This window comes from Lissotriton vulgaris, unplaced genomic scaffold (assembly GCF_964263255.1).
Source record: "Lissotriton vulgaris unplaced genomic scaffold, aLisVul1.2 SCAFFOLD_1628, whole genome shotgun sequence".
NCBI lineage: Eukaryota > Metazoa > Chordata > Amphibia > Caudata > Salamandridae > Lissotriton > Lissotriton vulgaris.
Window position 1 is genome coordinate 352,359 of NW_028244477.1, and position 22,340 is coordinate 374,698.

The 22,340-nt window shown below is 46.2% G+C and overlaps 1 long non-coding RNA gene and 1 pseudogene across 1 annotated transcript in view; one reads left to right on the forward strand and one right to left on the reverse strand.

Moving 5' to 3' along the window:
• Positions 1-22,340, reverse strand: part of LOC147667219 (uncharacterized) — a 252,714-nt pseudogene that overhangs the window by 121,831 nt on the left and 108,543 nt on the right.
• The window catches only part of LOC147667220 (uncharacterized), a 33,446-nt gene that overhangs the window by 10,544 nt on the left and 562 nt on the right, over positions 1-22,340 (forward strand). The window contains exon 3 of the long non-coding RNA XR_015304481.1: positions 2,507-2,685. This is a non-coding gene — a long non-coding RNA (uncharacterized LOC147667220). The remainder of the gene's footprint in view (positions 1-2,506; positions 2,686-22,340) is intronic.

Genomic DNA, 22,340 nt, shown 5'->3' on the forward strand with positions numbered 1-22,340 from the left:
CGAGGTAGGCGGGCGAGCAGGAAGGAAACTGGACACGGCAAAGAGGAAAAATTACATTAACAGGCACAAATGGAGGGAAAAATAAGGCAAAAACAGGAAGGAAAAACGAAGGTACACCACAAGGGAATACAGGCACAATAGACGGGCAAAACAGAGGAAAAACAGCTAAAAAAGCGATCGGACGGCACAGAAAAAAAAAACAAGCACAAATTTTGGGCAAAAACACTGGCAAAACCAGAGGGGAACGGCCAGGCGTCAGCGAGGCCGGCGGCGAGGCAGAAGGCAGGCAGAGGGAGACACACGCAGCAGCTGGTGGCCGTGCGGCGCACGGGTGTCCCACAAGTGGGTCACACTCACCTGCGTCGCACGGTCGCCATTTAAGGCCAAGTGCGCGGGTGGGCGGAGCAGCTGGGAGGCGGGAGCGGGGAGGGAACAGAAGAGAAAGGGGCGTGGCCACAGGCGGTGGCGGGAGGCGGGAAGAGGGGAGGGAGAGCGGAGGGCGGCGAGGTAGGCGGGCAAACAGGAAGGAAACTGGACACGGCAAAGAGGAAAAATTACATTAACAGGCACAAATGGAGGGAAAAATAAGGCAAAAACAGGAAGGAAAAACGATGGTACAGCACAAGGGAATACAGGCACAATAGACGGGCAAAACAGAGGAAAAACAGCTAAAAAAGCGATCGGACGGCACAGAAAAAAAACAAGCACAAATTTTGGAACGACTGCTGGCGGAGCTTCAAAGCCGAGCGACCATCTTGGTCTCTGGCTTGGCCACGCCCTCGGCTCTTACCTCTTCTTCAGCCCTGGTGCCACTGTGTCTGCTGCACTAACAATAGATGTGCCTATGTTCTCTGTCCTAGGAGCATTTTGCACTTTGACCCCTAGCCTACGGTGCCCTGCGCGTTGGTTGCACTGGGCTGTTTACATTTATGTGCCCTGATTTAACTCCATCTGCCCTCATATGAACCATACATTAGATAAGACCCTTTCAACTCTGCGATCCGGAAGGGCCTCTCTGAAACCTGATATGCAGAGAATAGATATAAGAAAACAAAGCAAGAGAGAAAATGGGGATATAAAAAAGAGTGAATGTTGTAGAAAAACAGAATGAGAAACAGCAAAGGAGAAACAAAGGTTATGAAGTGCGTGTGTGATTAGGGTGACCAGGTGACCCGGATTTACCAGGACAACCCCAGTTTTTCAAATTTCAAGAAATATGTATGGTGTCCCTGTTTCCATAGAGGGCTAGCTGAAAGAGGCACATTTTTATGTATTCCATTGGAGGACTGGCTAGTTTCTGTTATCGGAAAGCAATTTAATTAGCCGGTACGAAATGGTGTTTAAAATTGCATTTTATTTATTTCCTTGGCATTTCGATGTTGATAAGCACTGTCATCCCATACCCCTCAGTTAATGTAAAATAGTCGTCCATCTTTTAGATTTTTTTTAAATATACTGTTTTTTTGTTGTTTTCAAATTCTGGTAGTCTTATGTGTGACCAAAATAGCAAAAGAGATAGAAAGATAGACTAAGAGAATCTGAAAACTAAGTGAGAAATAGCATGAGAGAATGAAATAGGGTAAGAACCAGAGCAAAAGAGAAACAAATTAACATGAAAGTGACAGCAAAATCAAGGGAATTATAGAAGAGAGTGAAAAAGTCAAAGGTTAGCATTTAGAATTTGTGAGATGATGGATATCAGCCAGAGATTGTCAGATATGATGTCCCCCTTATTCAGAGTGCTTAAAGGTGCACACTCTGCAAGGAGGGTGGAGAGTGAGAAAGATGAGCATGGAGAGCAAGAGAAAACCCAAAGGTATCAGAGAACAGAGTGAAAAAGAGGAAAGAAAGAGGGTGATGCAGGCAATGGTTGAGAAGAAGAGCAAATAAGGCAAAAATAAAGAGAGAGATAAAATGAGACAAAGATGAGATGAGAGATGAACAGAGGGATAAAAAGAGCAGCAGAGCTAGCAGAAGAGAACAAGATCAAGAGAGCGAACATACAACAGACAGTGTGACATAAAAAGTAAAAGCAAGAAAAAAAAGTGAGAAAAAAACAAGATTGAAAGAAAAAAAGGCTGTTGAAAAAGAGGAAGAGAGTTAAAAGAAAACAGTGATAATCTATGATTGCTCAAATTAACACAAGAGTTACTGATTTCCTTTACAATATTTGCTTTCGTAATTTCACATTAAATATATATAAATAATAAAAACAATCAAGCTCTCTGTTCCTTTTCAGTCTTCTAATCAGACTCAAGGTATTTACACAAATGTCCGTTTTACTTTAACATTCTTCACTTACTCAATGTCCTTAAACTCCTGGGATTGTTTCAGGAAGAGTTTCAAAGCGTTCTCTTGATTTATAGAAGGTCAAGAGATCCACCACAGTTTTCATAAAGTTTATATTCTTACCGGTATGTGTTCAAGCATGCTAACGCTTTACCATTCAGAGCGAGGTGTTGCTTGGCAACCCTTTGTTGATTCTCTTTTCTTTTCTCTTTTGCAGGATATCGGAAACAGTGCCGGGAGAGGATTTGGAGCCGGAAATTCAGAAACGGGAAGGAACGTCTGAAATGTGCTCCGGGCAGCAAGAACACAGCCGAAGACACTGAGTGAAGACAGGGAAGTAAGCAGGGTGGAGAGCTGAAGAGCTTCGGATGATCTACCATCCAGGTCCGGAGTCAGGTGAGTGTTTAGACACGAAGCGAAGCATCGGGAACCAAGTGGGTGGGGTTTAAATAGCTTTGGGTCTCAGGTTTTCTCACGTGTGCATGTGAAGGTGATTCGGGGCTTAGATCTTTCCCAAGTAATTCACGTGTACATGCCAAGACCGTTTACACATGCAGGAAATGCCTCCTGGCACCCCCCCAAGGTCTTCGTATGTGACAGGGTTTTTCCGGATGCAAGGCATGGAAAGATCTCACCAATCTTGGAGTATGTACATGTGTTTCTGTTTCCAGGATCTTTCTAACGCATCATAACCCTTCCAGTCAATTAAATACTGTAATCAACCATGTATACGTTTTGCACCTATAATGCGATTTTCTTCATATGCAAAATTGTCTCCAACTACAACAGGAGGAGGAGGGTTGTCTTTTCGTGTGGACGGATGTAATGACTGATATTTTCCTACTTTTCTGGTGTTTCAGCTAGTTAGCTATAAAGTAATTACTCATCACAGTCCCTTCCCAGAATGCTTTACAACAAAACACCACATTCAGACTACCTATCTGAGAAAGGAATAACATAAATAACTAAAGATACTATAGATCATAGCTCCGAGGGTATGTATAGCAACGTCCTCCGATGAATCAGAATCAAATATCAAATCAGGTCAGCAGCGTCTTCCGACGATCAAAGCGCACTTACGCGAGGAACGCACCCTGGTGCGAATCAATATCAAATCAGCAACGTCTTCCGACGAATCCATATCAAATCAGCAACGTCTTCCGGCGAATCAATATCAAATCAGCAACGTCTTCCGACTAATCAAATAAAGTCAGCAACGTCTTCCGACGTTCAACGAGCACTTACGCGAGCAACGCACCCTGGTGCGAATCAGCAACAACTTCCGGTGAAAATCAGTACATACCTCTTACGCTATGTTGGGTTGGTCTACCAGCAATTTAGGTATTCCTGCTTAGGAGCCGATTTCCCTTCCGTATCTACAATTACTCATTAGAGGGGAACTAGCACATCCCTCTGTAAGCACTTGGTAAAAAAGGGGCCCGACCTTCCTCCACAGATAATAAGGACAAATTATATATTCTCCCATGTAGTCATCCCTAATCATGAGCAGCGCACCTTCCCATCATCAGTTACCTGTAAGAAGGGAATCACCCCTCCTTCTATACGACAGCACCTGGTTAAGAAGAACTCACACTCCCTCTTAGTGACAACAAACAAATGGAATTAATGCAAATTGGGGTCTTTTATTGCACAATGATGAAAGGACATAGAAATAAATGACTTATTAATATACATACACACATATAGAACCTGAAAATAAAGGAATAATTAGATAAAATTAGTCATACATGGAACACCTCACCATATTATTAGACATCTGCAATCTGAAGACAGGTCCGTCTCTCTTTCCCTCTTCGATTGGGTCAGGACTCTCTGTTCCACAAACACGTCTGCACCGTGATGCTTCACAAGACCGCCAAAACCACCAGACGGTCATCTCACCCTCACTTGGACCCGCTTTCACTAATATAGAATCTAGCTCCCTCTCGAAGCTTCTAGAAGAACCCGCCTACCGTTCTTATGAGATTCCTGTACCTTTCCGTACCAGGCACACAACAGCAGCTGGCCAAGCGTTTGTTATGGCTCCAGCGCGAAGAGAGCACATTCCTCCAAAAAGGACCGGTCCTTGCTGGTTCACTACTAGCGAACAACACATTGAAACTAAAACATTGCCTTTCACCTGAAGAGGCTTAGCAGGATGGTGTCAGAATAGAACATGGCATCGCTCGAGCATAGGCCTTTAGGCCCGAAAAAGAGCGAAAAGCAGCATATAAGGGGACATAAAGCTGTCAAAGTCTATAGGCAAGCCCTACCAACTAGGTGAAATAAAGGTCGGGAATTCAACAAAACACTATACATGTTCGAATGATAGCAGCATATACTGAGTGGTAAGCAACGGTCATAACCGAGCCAAAAAAGCACCAATACCTCAGTCACTACAACGGATCATGTGGTTTGAGCAAAGATACATGAAAAACTGGGTGGATGGCATATTCAGAGGGCAAAGTTAATCTCATTGAAACTGGATTCAAAATGTAATTTATGGGAAAGGGGCCAATGAACCTAGGTTTTAGTTTCTTGGGGCCTTCAATCTGGATATTTCTGGTTGATAACCAGACGAGATGCCCTACTTTATAGGGTGGTGCTGGTGCTTTGTGTTTATCGACTGATAATTTGACCTTTTTGTTTATTTTTGGCTAAACTACGCTTGGCTTGTTCTTGAAATCTCGCAATTCTGTTAATCTTTCGGTCATAGCAGGCATAAATCTGAAAGGATGGCAGGAATAGATCGTGGATGTAAGCCAGTTATAAAAAAGAAAGGGGAACAGCCTAAAGCTGCATGATAGCTATTGTTGTATGAAAACTCTGCCAATGGTAGGACCTCATCCCAATGAGCCAATATAATGGAGGTTAGGCACCGTAGACTTTGTTCAAGGTATTGATTAACTTTTTCTGTCTGTCCATCAGTCTGTGGGTGAAAAGCGGAGGATAATGCTATTTCAATTCCTAAATGTTTGCACAACTGACTCCAGAATTTTGAAATAAATTGAGGTCCCCTGTCGGAAATTATTTTACTGGGAAGGCCATGTAGTTTTACAATATGGTTTAAGAACACTTCACTAAATTCTGTAGCTGTTGGTAGTTTTTGTAAGGGAATAAAGTGCCTCATTTTAGGCAACAGATCCACAACTACTAAAATTGCAGTAAAATTATGGGATTTAGGCAAATCTGTGATGAAGTCCAAACTGATAGTATGCCAGGGAAGCAGAGGTATGGGCAATGGTTGTAGAAGACCTTTAGGGGATAAATGGGAGGACTTTTGTCGTGCGCTCACTGGGCAGGCTTTTATATATTGTTGGGCGTCCTGTCTGATGTTTTTCCACCAGAAATGCCGCTGACATAACTCTAAAGTTTTATTGACCCCTGGATGTCCTGCTGTACTAACATCATGATTCCAGTGTAATATCTGTTGTTGCAAGTTTTCCTGAGGGATAAACAGTTTATCCTTGTGGAAGAAGTAACCCTCAAATATGGTGTTTTGTTTCTGAGCTAGCCATTGCTGTTCATTTAACGTCTGAACACTCAATTTAACTTGGTCTAAAAAGGTGTCCTCTTGTGTGACTGCCACTATTTTTTCAGAAAGAATGATACTTTATGAATTCTTTGTTTTGCTAACATCCTTTTCACAAACTAATCTAGACAAAGTGTCAGACAGCAGTTGCTTTTGTCCAGGGCAGTATGTTATGATAAAACCGAATTCACAAAAAAAAGTAACCAGCGCATCTGTCTGGGAGCGAGTGCCTTAACTGTGGTGAAAAACTGGAGATTTTTATGGTCTGAAAATATGGTAATTGTATGCTTTGCACCCAATAAATGGTGTCTCCATTCAAGAAAGACTGCTTTAATTGGCAACAACTTGCTTTCTGCAATGGTATAATTCTGTTCAGCTGGTAACAGTTTGCGCGAGTAGAAGGCAATTGGATGTAAATGTCCAGTTGCAGCACCGTTTTGCATAAACACGCCTCCCAATGCAGTTTGGGAAGCGTCAGCCTTGACAAAGAATGATTTATCAGGGTCTGGTTGAATCAAAAAAGGTACTGATGTAAAAGCTTGCTTCAATTTAAAAAAAGCTTTTCCAGCGTCTGGGTTCCATTGAAATTTCTCACCCTTTCAAAGTAATTGAGTGATAGGTGTCACTATCTCAGAAAATTTAGATATGAAGCTCCTATCAGAATTAGCAAAACTTTGTACTCGCTGCGTGTCTTTTACAGAAGAGGGAGTGAGCCAATTTAAAATTGCTTCAACCTTTTTTGGGTCCATGATTATTCCTTCGGGAGAAAGCCAATAACCAAAACATTTGACCTTCTTTGTGTTAAATACACACTTTTCAAGTTCCACATACAAAGAATTGTCTCTTAATCTTTGTAGAACTGAGAGAACATGTGTAGTATGCTCTTCCTCAGTCTCGGAGAAGGCCAGCATGTCATCAATGTATACGATGACACAGATATCAAGTAAATCATGTAGGACTTCATTGATGAAATTCTGAAATGCTGCCGGGGCGTTACAGAGACCGAATGGCATTACTGTATATTCGAATAGACCATATTTCGTGCGAAAGGTGGTCTTTCATTCCTCTCCCTCCTTAATACGAACAAGGTGATACGCACTACGTAAACCCAATTTAGTATAAATACTTGATCCTTTGATTTGATTTAGAAAGACTGAGCTAAGAGGTAATGGATAACGATTTTTAATCGTTGCCTTTTAACTGCGCGGTAATCTATGCATGCACTCAGATCGCCAGATTTTTTAGCTCCAAAGAAAAGTGGCAAAGAGACTGGTGACGTAGTGGTTTTCGGAGTCTAGGCGCCAGTCACGGTTCTGTATTTGCCTTTAACCAGAGTCATTGTGAGCTGTGGATAAAGCTAGAGTGATCCCTCGCTCCGGTGCTGAGGAGAGATATAGCCATCTCCCCAGCTCAGAAAAAGGATATTGAGGTGGGCAATCTTTGATTTTCTAAAATAATTTGTAGCCCATGTGAGCAAACTCCAGAAATATGCGATTTACTCTTGTCAGATGTTCCAAGAGGTCATCATCCGTCAGATATAGGACATCGACACAGGACAATACCTGGTCATTAAAATCTTTTACTAGCTTTGTCATCTGGCTGAAAACAGCCCGGGCTATTCTTATCAAAATCTAAATTGCGATCTTGGCAGTAGAGCTGAGGAAGAACACCCATTCAAGTAGGCCAGTTTTGGGGACCCCAAAGATCTTTATTCTTCCCCAGAATCAGGACCTTAGTTTTCTCTCCATTGAGTTTGAGAAAATTGGCCTGCATCCAGTATGCAATTTTACTCAACCCCATCTGGAGAGCAGATGTCTCAGACACCCTCTCCACAGAGAGAGAGAAGACTATCAGGGTGTCGTCAGCATAGGAGAACAGGGACAGCCCGCCTCCTCTGCAATGTCAGCCAGAGGTCTGACACTAACGTTAAATAACAAAGGGCTAAGAATGGAGCCATAGGGTTCCCCGCAGGGAGAGGAATGAGTAACAGAACTGGCCGTTGGGGCGAAGACCTGGAACGTTCAGTCGGTGAGAAAAGAGATAAGCTCGTGAGGAATCTATGTTGTATGTTGTGTGCGGAAAAAAGTGAAATAAGAATTAACCTGCAATGCAATCTAATCCTACATATACATAAATGAATAGTTTACTACATGTCCTGGTAGAGCCGAACCGCATTTCTGCGTTTGTGTTATACCAGGGTCTTCGCCTTTTCAATAGTGAGAGCTATTTCTGATCTACTGCCTTTATCACGTGGCTTAGCTAAGGGTAGATGAATGCCAAACAACCTAATTGCACACCTAGAACGCCCAGTCCTGCTGCAGTGAGTACATAGCATTTGTAGCACTGGGTTAGGAAAGGTTTACCTGTAGGGCCCCTAAGCCTTTGTAGCACTGTTAGGTTTACCTGCGGGACCCCAGGCATTTATGGTACTGGTAGGAACGGTGTATCTGTGGGGTCCCCAGGGACCTGTTATGTTAATTTTATTCTTATTAACGAATCACATCTGAGAGATGAGTGTTTCACTGAGGGTTGTGGCCTCTTTGTCATGCAATACATGGGATGGCATTGTTCTCTCTGAGTGAGTGTGAAGACAGAAGACTTCTATTATCTGGTGAGTTGCCCTCCTGTTCATTGGCTCCTGTCCAGATCCTGGCCCTGGTTTAACAATTCAAGATTAATGTTCAGTAGTGGCAGTCACAGTATAAGGACTGTGAGCAAGACCTGCTGTATAGTTTTCGCTATCCTAGGAAATATACCTGCGCTGATTGCAGTGTCCGATTTATTAAAAATTGCACACAGAGTACCCCTTAGAGGGGTCCCGTAAAATCTACCACTCCTTAGTGTGGTCACCGACTGGCCTGAGCCAACCTGCTACCACCAGAGTGTGTTCTGTCTTCATGGGGAGAGTGCCTGTGCACTTCAAGGTCAATAACAATGCCTTTCCTGGGTGGAGGTGCTCACACCTCCCCCTAGTCAGGAAGAGCCATCTTTGGTAAGGATTTTCAAACGCCTTGCCGCCTTTGTAATGCGACCCCAACCTCTCGTGTTAGAGGGAGCAAGCGATCTTCCTGTCCTCACCCCCTTTTAGGTGCAAGGACAGGTGGGAAACCTTAGATACAACAGGAGGTGTGCCCCCCGCCCCCTCTGTTAACTCCATCCCTCAGGTGCTAGAGGCGAGGTGAAGTACACTTTGTAGTGCCCACCATCTTGAAGATGATGGGACTTATCCAATCAGGGCTAGGACTATGTCCCCTTCCCACAGGAGGTGGGCATGATAGAGGGTGTAGACACCCTAGGAAAGGGGCCCATTAGCCTCTACCTGTCACTCCCTTGTAACATCCTTAAATCAAGATTTTAGGTGTCATCCCCAGACCATGAATTTCAGTTCTTGGTGACCTAAGGGCACTGCAGCCTTCTCTGCTGGTGAGGATCTGTAGAGAACTATTGTCTTGGTCCCAGTCATACTGGCCTGTCTGCATCCCTGGATGATCCAGAACCAAAAGTTAAGTCGTCTTGCAGCCCAGCGACCTCCAGTACCTTGGGAGGACTATCTGCCTTCGATAAAGGACAATCTAGTTTTATGTAGTGGGGTTTGGCCAGGGAGTGTCAGGACAAGCCAAGCTATGCTACTCACTCTATATTTGCAGACTTTGTGTTTTTGGTCTAATCACTCTCATTAATGTGCACCGTATTTTCGGTGTCAACACCATCGATTGAGCACTTGTTCAATAAAAAGAGATTTACAAAGTACCTGTGTCTTGGCAAGATAAGCAGTGTGCTGGTCATTTATTCAATCGAGTCTGTTGTTGAGCTCTGAGTTCAAGCTGCCCTTTAATGTAAACAGGGTCATTGATTTGGCAGTATCACTATCTGTAGTTAAATTAGACAAAACTGAGTTCTAATTGCCAACTCCCTGACACCCTGAATGACCTCAACCCAATCGCCATCGCCAAGCGGGCCTAGATCCCTCTCCCACAGAGCTCTCCGCGTCCCCAAGGCATCCAGAGAATTGTAGATCAACTTCCTATAGATGGTTGAGATTGCTTTTTCGGTCAGGAGATCAATTAGTAGCTGGTCCTCCAGTAGGGGTGCATCAGGCAACTGCCCCCCTTCCCGGATGTGACTTTGCAGAGCGTTTCCACCTGCAAATGCCAGAACTGTTTTTATTCCCCTAATTTATACTTTTGTTGTAGGATCGTGAAGGACACAAGCGCCTGTCCCCCCACACATCGCCCGGCTGCTCTAGGCTAATCAATCCCCATTTTGTGAAGACCTGCAATACTCCAGCTGCACCTAAGAGATCACCATCATACAGTGGAGTCATTTCAGTCAGCTTACCTTCCCAGCCTAAATACCTGGTAGCCTCTTTCCACACCTTTACCAATGTTTGGGTATGAGTAGGCAGGGTGCACTCATACTTTCTTCGATACAGCACCAGGGTGGGGTAACCTCTCATGCCCATGGCCAATCTATCTACCCGGTAAGCAGGATACTCACAGTCTGCAAAAACCCAGTTGTTGACTGCCACCAGCTGCGAGGCCCAGTAATACTTGTGAATACTCCAGACCGCCAGTCCATCTTAATAAATTCCCCTCTGCACCTTACTCACAACAGGAGCCGAAGTTCTCAGACTATCTTTTGAAAAAAAATGTCTGGTAGGATCTTAAAGGACATTTATTGCACAATGTACAGGGGTCATCACTTTAAATAGGGCCACCCGGCCCAGTAAGGAGAGTGGGAGCGCCCGCAAGTGTGGGGCATCCCAGCGAAGACGGTCTCATTTCGGGAGTATGTTCCTGCCTGTGCTCTCTTGTAATAAACACAACCAAATATTTAAAGCCGTGTAGTGCCACCCTAACTGTGCACCTAGAGAGCAGCCGCAGGGTCCCTGCCACCAGCAGGAATATTAAGGACGTCTTCCAGTTGATCTTATATCCTGAATAATCTCCAAGTATGTGAAAAATGTGTAGGATTCATTCACTCGAGAATGCTGGCTACGTGTCATATACCAAAACGTCTGAGTAGACGGAGATTCTCACATCCCACTCCTGATCAACTGGAATACCCCATATGAGAGGTCCTGGTGAACCCAAACATGTGTGAAGAGCATAGGAGACAAGGAACATCCCTGTCGGACGGCAAAGACTCGGTAGACTGTATTATTGAGGCGCATGCTCGCTAGAGGAGCCACATACAAGAGCTTAACAGCAGCGCCACTGGTTCAGCAAAGGAATCCCCTATTGCATATGGTACTCCATTAAGGTGTCGGAGATTTAAGCGCGTTCCCTGGTGTGGTATAAAGCCCAATTGATCAGGATGAACCACTGTTGCAATTACTGTCCGCAGGCAGATCGCCAGGGCGTTCGCAGGGACCTTAGTCTCAATATGAAGCGGGGAGATAGGCCTATAAGACCCACACTCAGTTGCTGGTTCGTCCTTTTTAGGGCTCGGGCCAACCGTCCCACTGCATCAGCAGTGGGCGTGGCCTAAGAGTCATTTTCTCAGGGCTTCCGAAAACGTACCTAACAAATTCCTGGCTGCTCGTGGTTTTTCGTGCTTTTTTTTGCTACGTGCATTGCTATTGGCCTTCGTGTGCGTGTGCTTTAGAAATAGAACACGCAATAGGCCATAGGCGGTCGAGTAGCTCCACCTATGGCCTATTGGTGTCTGTTACGCGCACCAGAAAGGCCATATATCTTCAATTATCTCAGCCGTCACTGCAGAGATAATTCAAGACATATGGTGGCAGTGGCTTGCGCGCGTGCACCACTCGCCGGCGGTTTACGATTATGTTTCTTTCTTTTTTTCTGCGGCTTCTGTTTTTTGTGGCGAGTTGCTCTCGTATCGAGCATACTAATATCTGTTATGAGATCGAGTAGGCAGGGGTGCTGAGAGATAGACTCGTATATTATATTTAAATTATATTTAAAACTTTTAATTGAGAGACTGGATACATTTCATGCCCATGATTTATGTCAGCAAATGGGGCCGCTTAGCTGTCTATGAACTGAATAACAAGAGCATTTGGGGCCGGCGCTTGCTTTCCAGCTGGAGTTGGCAAACTGCAAAAATTCCAAATATGTATTTAGAGCAAGGAGCTCTCTCTGTCAGCCTCTTCTCTGTGTCTACGCTGGGCTTAGACAGGGTCAGTCTGCTCCCAGGGCATGGTTCTTGCGACACAGAGGGGCGCTGGGCTGGGGCAGGGTCAGTCAGCTTCTAGGGCATGGTTCCTGCAGACACAGAGGGGCGCTGGGCTGGGGTAGGGTCAGAGAGTGTTGAGTGCAGAGAGTGTTGAGTGCAGAGAGTGTTGAGTGCAGAGAGTGTTGAGGGCAGAGAGTGTTGAGGGCAGAGAGTGTTGAGGGCAGAGAGTGTTGAGGGCAGAGAGTGTTGAGGGCAGAGAGTGTTGAGGGCAGAGAGTGTTGAGGGCAGAGAGTGTTGAGGGCAGAGTGTTGAGGGCAGAGTGTTGAGGGCATGCAGAGTGTTGAGGGCGGGCAGAGTGTTGAGGGCAGAGTGTTGAGGGCAGAGTGTTGAGGGCGTGCAGAGGGCAGCGTGTTGAGGGCGTGCAGAGGGCAGCGTCTTGAGGGCGTGCAGAGGGCAGCGTGTTGAGGGCAGAGTGTTGAGGGCAGCGTGTTGAGGGCAGCATGTTGAGGGCATACAGAGTGTGTGAGTGCAGAGTGTTGAGGGTGTGCAGAGGGCAGAGTGTTGAGGCCAGTGTTGAGGGCGTGCAGAGAGCAGAGTGTTGAGGGCGTGCAGAGGGCAGAGTGTTGAGGGCAGTGTTGAGGGCGTGCAGAGGGCAGAGTGTTGAGGGCAGTGTTGAGGGCGTGCAGAGTGCAGAGTGTTGAGGGCGTGCAGAGGGCAGCGTGTTGAGGGCAGCGTGCTGAGGGCAGCGTGTTGAGGGCAGAGTGTTGAGGGCAGCATGTTGAGGGCGTGCAGAGTGTGTGTGAGTGCAGAGTGTTGAGGGCGTGCAGAGGGCAGAGTGTTGAGGGCAGTGTTGAGGGCGTGCAGAGGGCAGAGTGTTGAGGGCAGCGTGTTGAGGGCAGCGTGTTGAGGGCAGTGTGTTGAGGGCATGCAGAGGGCAGAGTGTTGAGGGCAGCGTGTTGAGGGCAGCGTGTTGAGGGCAGCGTGTTGAGGGCAGCGTATTGAGGGCAGCATGTTGAGGGCAGCGTGTTGAGTGCAGCATGTGAATGAGTGCGGCAGAGTGTTGAGGGCAGAGTGTTGAGGGCAGCGTGTTGAGGGCAGCGTGTTGAGGGCGTGCAGCATGCCACCATTGCTACAATTCCAATCCAACCCACATAATTCCACTACACACCACCTGCATACACTCCATAGCACATGGCTAAAAGACATTGCCATTGACAATGCCATTAGCTCTAACTCAAATAAATCCGAGACCTATTGCATTTCTAATGCTTGTTGGGATGACCACCACCTCAGATGTTCTTTGGTGCTCTGGGAGACACCCTTATTTTCAGGCAGTCTGAAACCTACTCTGGAGGTACTCCCTGATTTTATCCATCATGCTTTTATATAATTCTAAGGGTAGCTCATCAGGCCCCATCGCTTGCCCTGTTTTCAAGGTTCCTATTGTCTTATTTATTTAGTCTACTGTCAGGTCTTGGTCTAGTGCGTCTCGGTCCTCATTCGTTAGCATTGGCAGGGTCAGGTCTTTCAGGAAGTCTCTCCCAGTATTTCCGTCCCCTTGTTGTCAGTGTCCTCAAGGATCCAGTTCCGTCCTTTGTCTTGTCTCTCTAACCATGTAAGCAACTCATTGGCTTTATCACCGACATCATAGAGACAATGCTGGGTAGCCAGCGCATGAGTGCCCGCTATTTTCCATTAGTGCTCTTAATGTGTGCTGCTTCAGTTGATGGTGTAATGGGAGAGAAACTGATTCCCCACTTGCCAGACGTGCCTCCAGGAAAGCACATTCCTTGTCCTGAGCCTCGCACTTCAATTTACGTTCCTTACGTACATTCTCCCAATCAAGGCTTATGTCTGGCCTTGAATCACTGCCTTGAATTCACCCTATAGCACGCAAGCTGATTCAACAGGCCGCCCATTCTCCTTAAAATAGAATTCTGCTCAATCTCTCATACAACCTTTGAACGTCTTGTCTTTTAAATATCACGGATCAACCCTTGGGGGTAGGATAAAGTCCACAACCGGACCATCGAGTTGCACCTCCACCAGCGAATGGTCTGAGATTCCCCCTGCTATGTGCGTAACAGCTCTAAAATCAACTTTATGGACAGTCTGGGTGAAAGGATGGTGCAGGCATGCCAGACTACCATGTGCTGCAGATAGGTGTGTCCGGTTCTGATACCCTCTTCCCCTCTAGGGGAAGAGGAGAAGTGTGGCTCACCGATTAGAGCGGCAGACCCTGAGGTAGAGGTCTGGCCCGGGACCAGGGTTCAGTTCCCGACGCGGCAGGGTCTTGGGCTCAATGTCCACGGACTTGATAATTCTCGCCTAGGTGCCTACTCTAATCATGGGTCCCACTCTGAAACTCTGGGCAATAGCTTGCTTAATCTCCACAACGGCCCCGAAAGCGCTAGGATGCCTGGCCTCACCGTGGAGGTGCCCAGTAAGGGGGCATCTCACAGGGAAAGCCAGGAAGGGTTCCACAGCGGTATACAGCACCATGATACCTTTCAGGTGATAGTGCGCTTTACAAGTATACCCACATTTACATTTACGTTTAGGAGTATCATGAATATAGTATAGGTGCAGTTCTGTCACTCCAGTCACCCCAATGCGTATATGCTCTGTCGTAAGCGTTTTATCCTTCCACAGGATGAGTCAGTCTTTTCTGGGTCTCTTTCCTGTTTCCCGGCACTTGAATGGCACGCCCGAACACTCGAGAGAGCAGTGACCCACCAGCAGGCTTTTGTGGAGCGCTTTTGTCCTGGATGTAGGGCTGCATACAGTAGGGCATCCACTCTGTCTTTTCTTTGCCTTTGCCTGAAGATCAGCAGTCCCAAGGTAGAAGTCACACCTGGCCTGTCGGAGCCCCTCTGGAGGCCCGACTGTCAGCAATTAAGCCCACACTGTGGCCGGCTGGACCACAGGCGTAAGCTCATACAGGGTGTTCGACACTGGCGTAGTTGTAGTCCCTCATGGGCCTCTGACACAGAGTAGTCAGAAATTCAGCAGCTAAAAGCCCAACACAGGCTCTCCAGGAAGCCAGTAGATTCAGACCCTTTTGTGTTAGGAATTTGGCAAATGCAACCTTGAACGGGGTGTTGCCAGCACACAATTGTCCAACTGGGCCTCAACAATCACGTTGTGGTAGAGTTTTATTTCCTGCCTTGATCTGTTGGGAGAGTCTTGGCGGGGGAGGAGGGGGTCCCTCAGACTAGCTGGTCCTGCTGGATGGCTTTCCGGCCCGCCCTACAAATAACGAGGATGTGTCGGACCTTGCTTTTTCCAGGACAGCCTTGTCCTCCTGCTGGATAGTCAAACTCATTTCCCTTTCTTACCAGAGTATAAAAGAGGGATAGATGGTCCCACTTGTATAAACAACTGGCAGGCAGGAGATGCAGTTTACTCTGTCGCACTCTCACATTGCTTTTATGCTACGCACACCAACACCCTAAACACGCACATGATGTTAGCGCAAAGTCTGGGCACAGGCATAGAAATGGAGCATTACATGGGTGTGTCATCTATTCCAGGTGTAGCAGTCCTGAATAAACCCAGGGCATTTTCTTTTGACCGGAAGCTTCTCCTGGATGAGCAGTTTATTGTGTATATGCAGGCTTGGATGGCTGAATTCCTTCGTATTAATCGGGGTAGTACTGATCCTGAGTATGTTTGGGATGCATTCAAGGCTGCTTTTAGGGGAGAAACCCTTAGTTATGGTTTGTATAATCAGACGCAACAGGCATTAAAGGAACATGAGCTATATCAGGGTCTGGTCAGAGCTGAAGAGGCTCTAGTTCAGGGTATTCATATGGGTAGGGACATTGGGGCATTTGTAGTAGAAGTGTCAAAGATCAAGGCGAAAATAAATCTCCAATGGAGCCAAGAGGCTGCTAAAAAATATGTAGTAAGACAGCGACTTAACTATGAATATGGGGAGGCCAGCGGTAGGTGCTTGGCGTAAAAATTAAGGATGAAGGAGGCAGCTGAGAGAATCAATTACATTTGGGATAGTAATGGCCAGTGTGTTGAGAATGAGAATGGTATTCTGGAGGTGTTCAGAAGTTTTATATGAAGCATTATACACGGATGATCAATATGATGTCCGGAAAGTCAAGGAATTTGTATCTCAACAGTGTGAGCAAGATATTGGGGAGGAGGACGTAACGAGATTAGAAGCTCCTATTACAATGCTGGAACGCGAACAAGCTATTAAGGAACTTGCAATTGGTAAGGCTGCGGGCCCTGATAAATTACCATTGGAGGTATATAAAGCTTTCTTCGAGTTTATAAAAGATGATATGTTATTAATATTTAAAAGAGCACAAGGTGGATTGGCACCGAAATCACGGGGCGAAGCCAGTATTATTGTGTTTAGAAAAAAGGTAAACCAGCGTAGCTTCCAGCATCGTATCGCCCCATATCTCTTTTAAACGCGGATGGCAAAATGTATTAAAAAATGTTGGCCACTCGGCTTGCCACCGTAATATCGCCACTTGTGTCTATTAGACAACATGGCTTTATCCCTAAGCGTGGCACTACAAATCATGTTAGTAGAGTTATTGCATCATTAGATAACGCCAATGCTACTGGGGACCCGCTGAGCCTTATTTTGTTAGATGCCGAGAAGGCGTTTGACCGAGTGTCTTGGTGTTTTTTATGGGAAGTAATGCGGCAGCGGGGTTTTGGGCAGCAATATATAGTATAATAATAATAATATATATAATATATATATATATATATATATAATATATAATATATACTGCCAACCTGTCGCTAAGATCTGTACCCTGGGCCTCGAGTCAAAAGCAGTGGTAATAAAGTGGGGTACTAGACAGGGCTACCCCTGCTCCCCATTATTATTTGCCCTGTATATAGAGCCTTTTTTGAAAATGCTTGACCATAGCCCACAAATACAGCCTGTTTGTTCAGCAGCAACAATATCGGGTTCTGGCTTACGCAGACGATGTTGCCGTGCTTTCTGTTAAACCTGCAGCAGCAATACAGGCAGTAGAACATCTCGCTGCAGAATATGGAACTGTCTCGGGATATAAATTAAACACCGCCAAAACGCAAATCTTGTGTCTCACATATCTAGGAGTGCTATTAAGGACCTCGGCACCAGCATTAGTTGGCGCTAATTGGGGGAAGCTTGTACAAGGGGTGTGTAGACAGCTTGATCGGTGTGAATGCTTGCATCTGTCATTAGTTGGCAGGTGCAACATGCTGAAAATGATGATCCTGCCAAAAATACTGTATTTTTTTATATGTGTTCCACTTGAAGTCTCACGCACTCATTTGACACAATTACAGTCATTATGTATGAACTTTATATGGGCACGAGGGAAGTCCCGCAGAGCTGCACGGTTTATGGTGTTACCTAGAGCGGTTGGGGGCTGGTCTGTACCGGACTTTACACTCAACTACTATGCATGCATGCTCCAACATATGAATATACTCTTTACTGGAATAGGGCCAAGTGTGGCTGCTGAATCTCCTGCTATATATCATATGTTGCTGGGGTCGGATGCAAAAAACAGTTTGTTCATTCACCTAGACTGGAGCTATTATAAGCACACAAGATTCAAGACTGTATTAGCAGCTTGGAAGGTTTGGAAAGCTATTAAGAAAATGTTCATGATAGAGAAAGTCTCCTGGTATACCCCATTAACTGTTGTTACTTGCTTTCCGAGTGTATTTTGGGATAGGACAGTGCAGAACTGGCAGAGTAAGGGTATACAAATAGTGGGGGGTTTGTATACGGAAGGGGGTCTGAAATCGTTTAATCAGATCATGGAACAATACCATATACCCGGGCAGATTTTTTAAAATATTTACAAATTAGGAACTATCTCCTCACTGCCCGGTGGAATATTCAGACTAATTCTCTTATTGAAGCTAGCCGAAAAGCAGTAAGAATAGGGGGGTTATATAGTTGTATGTTGGAAACAAGATCCAATGATTTGGAAGAACATAATCGTAAGTGGGAAAGCAGGTTAGGATGTTCTGATATTAGTTTGGAGACCTCCATTGAATTAGCTAGTCGATTATTTATGACTGCTAACCTGTCTGCCCAACATTATAAAACTATTTTTTATTTATATATGACACCTCATAAGATTGCCAAATGGGGTGGTGGACAGGAGGGGAAATGCTTTCGCTGTGATAACCCTGATGTAGATGTGATGCATATCTTCTGTACGTGTCCACTATTAAAAGAATTATTAGAGCATGTTGATAAATTTCTAACTGCTATTTTGGAAACACCTATTGATTTGTCGCCTACGCAGCTTTTGTTGGGTGTAGAGATGGGGGTAAATGCTGATAGTGTACCAAGGAATGCTATATATTTGAATTTTGTAGCAACAGCAGTATTAAGGCTATGTATAGCTTCAAGCTGATAACAAAGGGATCCCCCATAGTTTGAGGCTTGGAGGGCTAGGTTCTAGGCTAAATTTAATTTAGAGTATAGTTTGTATGCATTAAAAGGCAGGCGTAAGCGAAAGCTGGGCGTACAAATTTGGGGTCCTGTTTTATCTTATTTGGATTTTTGAATGGCAATTTTTTTGTTGTTGTGTTTAATTCTATGTACTAAAGTTGGGCATACCAGAAGAAGTCGATCTGCTATGGAACTGTCCGAGTTAAATGTATATGCTTAAATGTGGTGTGATGGTTAAGACGCATGTACTCACTATACTTTAATTTATTTGTACTCTTGTGAGTTGAATACTCATGTATTGCTAATAAAAAACAAAAAACAAAAAAAATAAACATAGGTGTGTCAGCAGGACGCCACTCCACTGACCATGATGCAAAGATCTCATCAGGCTATTGATCCTTACAACAGGGTGCATTGCCACCACCGCTCTAGCTGTTAAACCCATGATAGTCCTCTGGCTTAAATAAGGGAACACTTGGTGTGACCCTCCAGGTCACAGGACCGGTCCAAGACCGCTCATAGTCCCTTGTTAGAAGTTGCACAGTGCTGGAGTGGCAGAAAAATCTCATGTTATTGTTTTTTTTAAAACTTTGTGGTATATTTACCCCAGTAACATGCAGTCACAAGTTTGACGCCATGGACAGGGGAGTTGCCACGAGGAACAGATTCGTCTGCCTGTCAAACCACATGCCATTCACTATTTCATAGTGTTTTTCTGCTTTTATTTACCACTTGTTTTAAGCAGGTGGTAGATAAATGCATGTGGTTGGTTGGGCGATGGGTGAAGCAGGGGAGGGAAGGGTAAAGAAATGTCTAACAAAGGGAAGAATTGTGTGTTTCTCCCAGTTTGTATAAAAACAGCATAAGTCTTGGCTGCTTCTGCTGCACCCAGAGTCTTGTGCGTCTTTTCAGTCTTATTTTCCTGTCTGGAAAAAAATGGTGTCCTGTTTTTTTGCACCCGGTACATCCAGGTGCAGAAAAACCTAACAACTGATAATCAGGTGGAATAAAATGAGCACATGAAAGTACTCCTTAATTTCATTGCCCTTGATTCATACTCTGGACATAGTTGAGGGATATGTGTAGGCATAGTCCTCGCAGCACACAATAGATTTGTGTGCGGCAGAGACCAGAACTCAAAAGTCAGGATACCAGATACAAGTAGGTGGTAACTCAGGGCAGGGGAAACGCCTGTTGTCCATGGAGGGGAAATTCCCGTCCCAGAAATCTACATTAAAAATTAATTAATAGTATCCTTTTTTAAATATCTGTTTGGTGCCAGTGCATATGACTTTAATTTCTGCCTTTGGGATTCAATGTTACAAGTCCATAGGGTGGACTTGTAACATCAAGCAGGCCAAGGCGACTTTTATACAAACGTCCCTGCTGCAGGCGCCTAATAAATCTCAAGCCCTGTTCAAAATTGTCAAGGACTTGTCTCATCCGGTTTGTGCGGCTAATTCGGTCCGGGCGTCACAGGCTCTGTGCGACTCGTTGGCTCTTGCCTTCGAGGAGAAGACCGCTAAGATCCTGGAGGGCTTAACACATCCCGTATCTGCGGAGGCCAGCCTGGGAATGGCCGCTGACCTGTCTAGTCGATCTTGTATTAGTGTTGCCGACCGGGGGCTGGGAGCTCTGGCTAGCTCACCCAGCCGACCGCAGCCGATCGGGGTGGGAGCTCCGGAGGAGCAGCCCAGTCGACCCCAGACGTGCATTGTTGCCTCTGATCTGGGAGCTCCGGGCAGCTCACCCAGTCGACCCCAGCCGATCGGTGTGGGAGCTCTGGTGGAGCAGCCCAGTCGACCCCAGACGTGCACTGCTGCCTCTGATTTGGGAGCTCCGGGCACCTCACCCAGTCGACCCCAGCCGATCGGTGTGGGAGCTCCGGTGGAGCAGCCCAGTCGACCCCAGACGTGCACTGCTGCCTCTGATCTGGGAGCTCCGGGCAGCTCACCCAGTCGACCCCAGCCGATCGGTGTGGGAGCTCCGGTGGAGCAGCCCAGTCGACCCCAGACGGCTACCGCTGCCCTTGGGCCGGGAGCCTCGACCATTTTACCCAGGCTATCCCGGCTGAATTTTCCCCCCCCTTCCTTTGAAGAATTTTGTAAGATTGCTCATTCGGTGTCATCGGGGTCTCCGCTTGATCCGCTGCCCCCCAAGTTTTGGAAGGCCTTTCATGCAGAACTTCTTCCGCCTCTGTTTTCGATCTGCCTCCAATCCTTGGAATCGGCGTCGGTGCCAGAAAGCTGGAAGTTAGCAGTGGTGTCGCCTCTGCTAAAAAAGCCAACTTTGGATCCGGCCTGTTTCTCCAACTACAGGCCGATCTCCTTGCTTCCTTTTCCGATCAAGATCCTGGAAAAGTGGGTAACTCGCTCTCTCTCTGGCTTCCTGGAGAACATTGGGTGGTTCGACGAGGCCCAGTTTGGCTTCCGCCCTGGACATGGGACGGAGACCGCGCTGGTGACCGTATTGGACAATCTGCGTTAGCGTGTCGACAGTGGCCGGGCAGCCTTTTTGGTGCTGCTCGACATGTCGGCCGTGTTCGATACGGTCTGCCATCGGACCCTGGTCCGGAGGCTGGAGGAGTGCTGGGTCACCGAGGGGGCTAGAGACTGGCTGATTTCATATCTTGGTGGTAGGCAACAGTTGGTCTCACTTCCGCCTTTCAGCTCTGAGCCAAGGAAAATAGGACAGGGGGTTCCACAGGGCTCGGCCATCAGCCCGATACTGTTCAACCTGTACCTCCGCCCTTTAGTCCAGCTAATAAAATCTTTCGGTGTCTCGGCATTTAATTATGCCGACGACACCCAGCTGGTCTTCTCCTTGGAAGGGAATAATGCGGTCTCGCTGGGCACCTTCCATCGCTGTATGGCAGCCACAGCGGACTGGCTACGAGCTAACTCTCTGCAATTCAACAGCTCGAAGACGGAGGTGCTCCACTGTTCTACTGATCGTATTCCGCGGGCACTGCCCGAGAACTTCTGGCCCAGTACCTTTTCCGAACCAGTGCTGGCATCGGAGTCAGCATGCAACCTGGGGGTAATGTTTGGCCCTAATTTACAACTTGACATACACGTCAACAAAACCACTGGAACGTGTATGATGCTGCTACGCATGTTACGCAGAGTCCTGCCTTTTCTCCCTGTTCATGCCAGGCCGGAAGTAGTCCGTGGGACCATATTAAGTCGGCTCGACTACTGCAACGGACTTCTTTTGGGGGCCCCAAAAAATTTGATAGGGAAGCTTCAGCGGGTGCAGAACATGGCCGCTAAGCTGGCCCTTTCCCGGCCCAGGTCTAGCTCTTCCACTCTTGCGCTACGAGATCTGCATTGGCTCCCGGAAGATGTACGGGTTCAGTTTAAAGTGGCATGCTTGGTGTTTAGAGCTGTACACCTTTTGGGCCCTATCCCTCTGCAAAATATGTTTGCATGGTACTCGGCCCCACGGCTTTTGCGGTCTTCGTCGGCTCACCTCCTGGTGGTGCCAAGGTTTCAAAGAGTGAGGATGGGTGGTCGCTCTTTTAGCGTGGCTGCAGCTAAATTATGGAACTCCCTCCCACTCTCTCTAAGGAGTCACAAGGACTATCTTCCGTTCAGGAAGGCCTTAAAAACGCACTTATTCCCTAAATAATGGTTGCGCGACTACTTCAGTCAAAGTGCACGGTTCTCTGATCAAAGCGCCAGGATGCCCTGTGGGTGACAGGCTTGCGCTCTACAAATATATTAAATAAATAAATAAATAGGGTGCATGTATCCTTTGTGAGCTTAATAAAATGTTGAAAATTCTATAAATCCTCACTCCTACATCCAAGTACTCTCAGGCTACAATTCTACACTCTGCTCTGTATGAAAACCAGCTCAACATTTTCAAAATTCTGCAACTCTGCATTGATTTGGCTTGTAAATTATATTTTGGGAAATTTTCATGTATTAACTATTT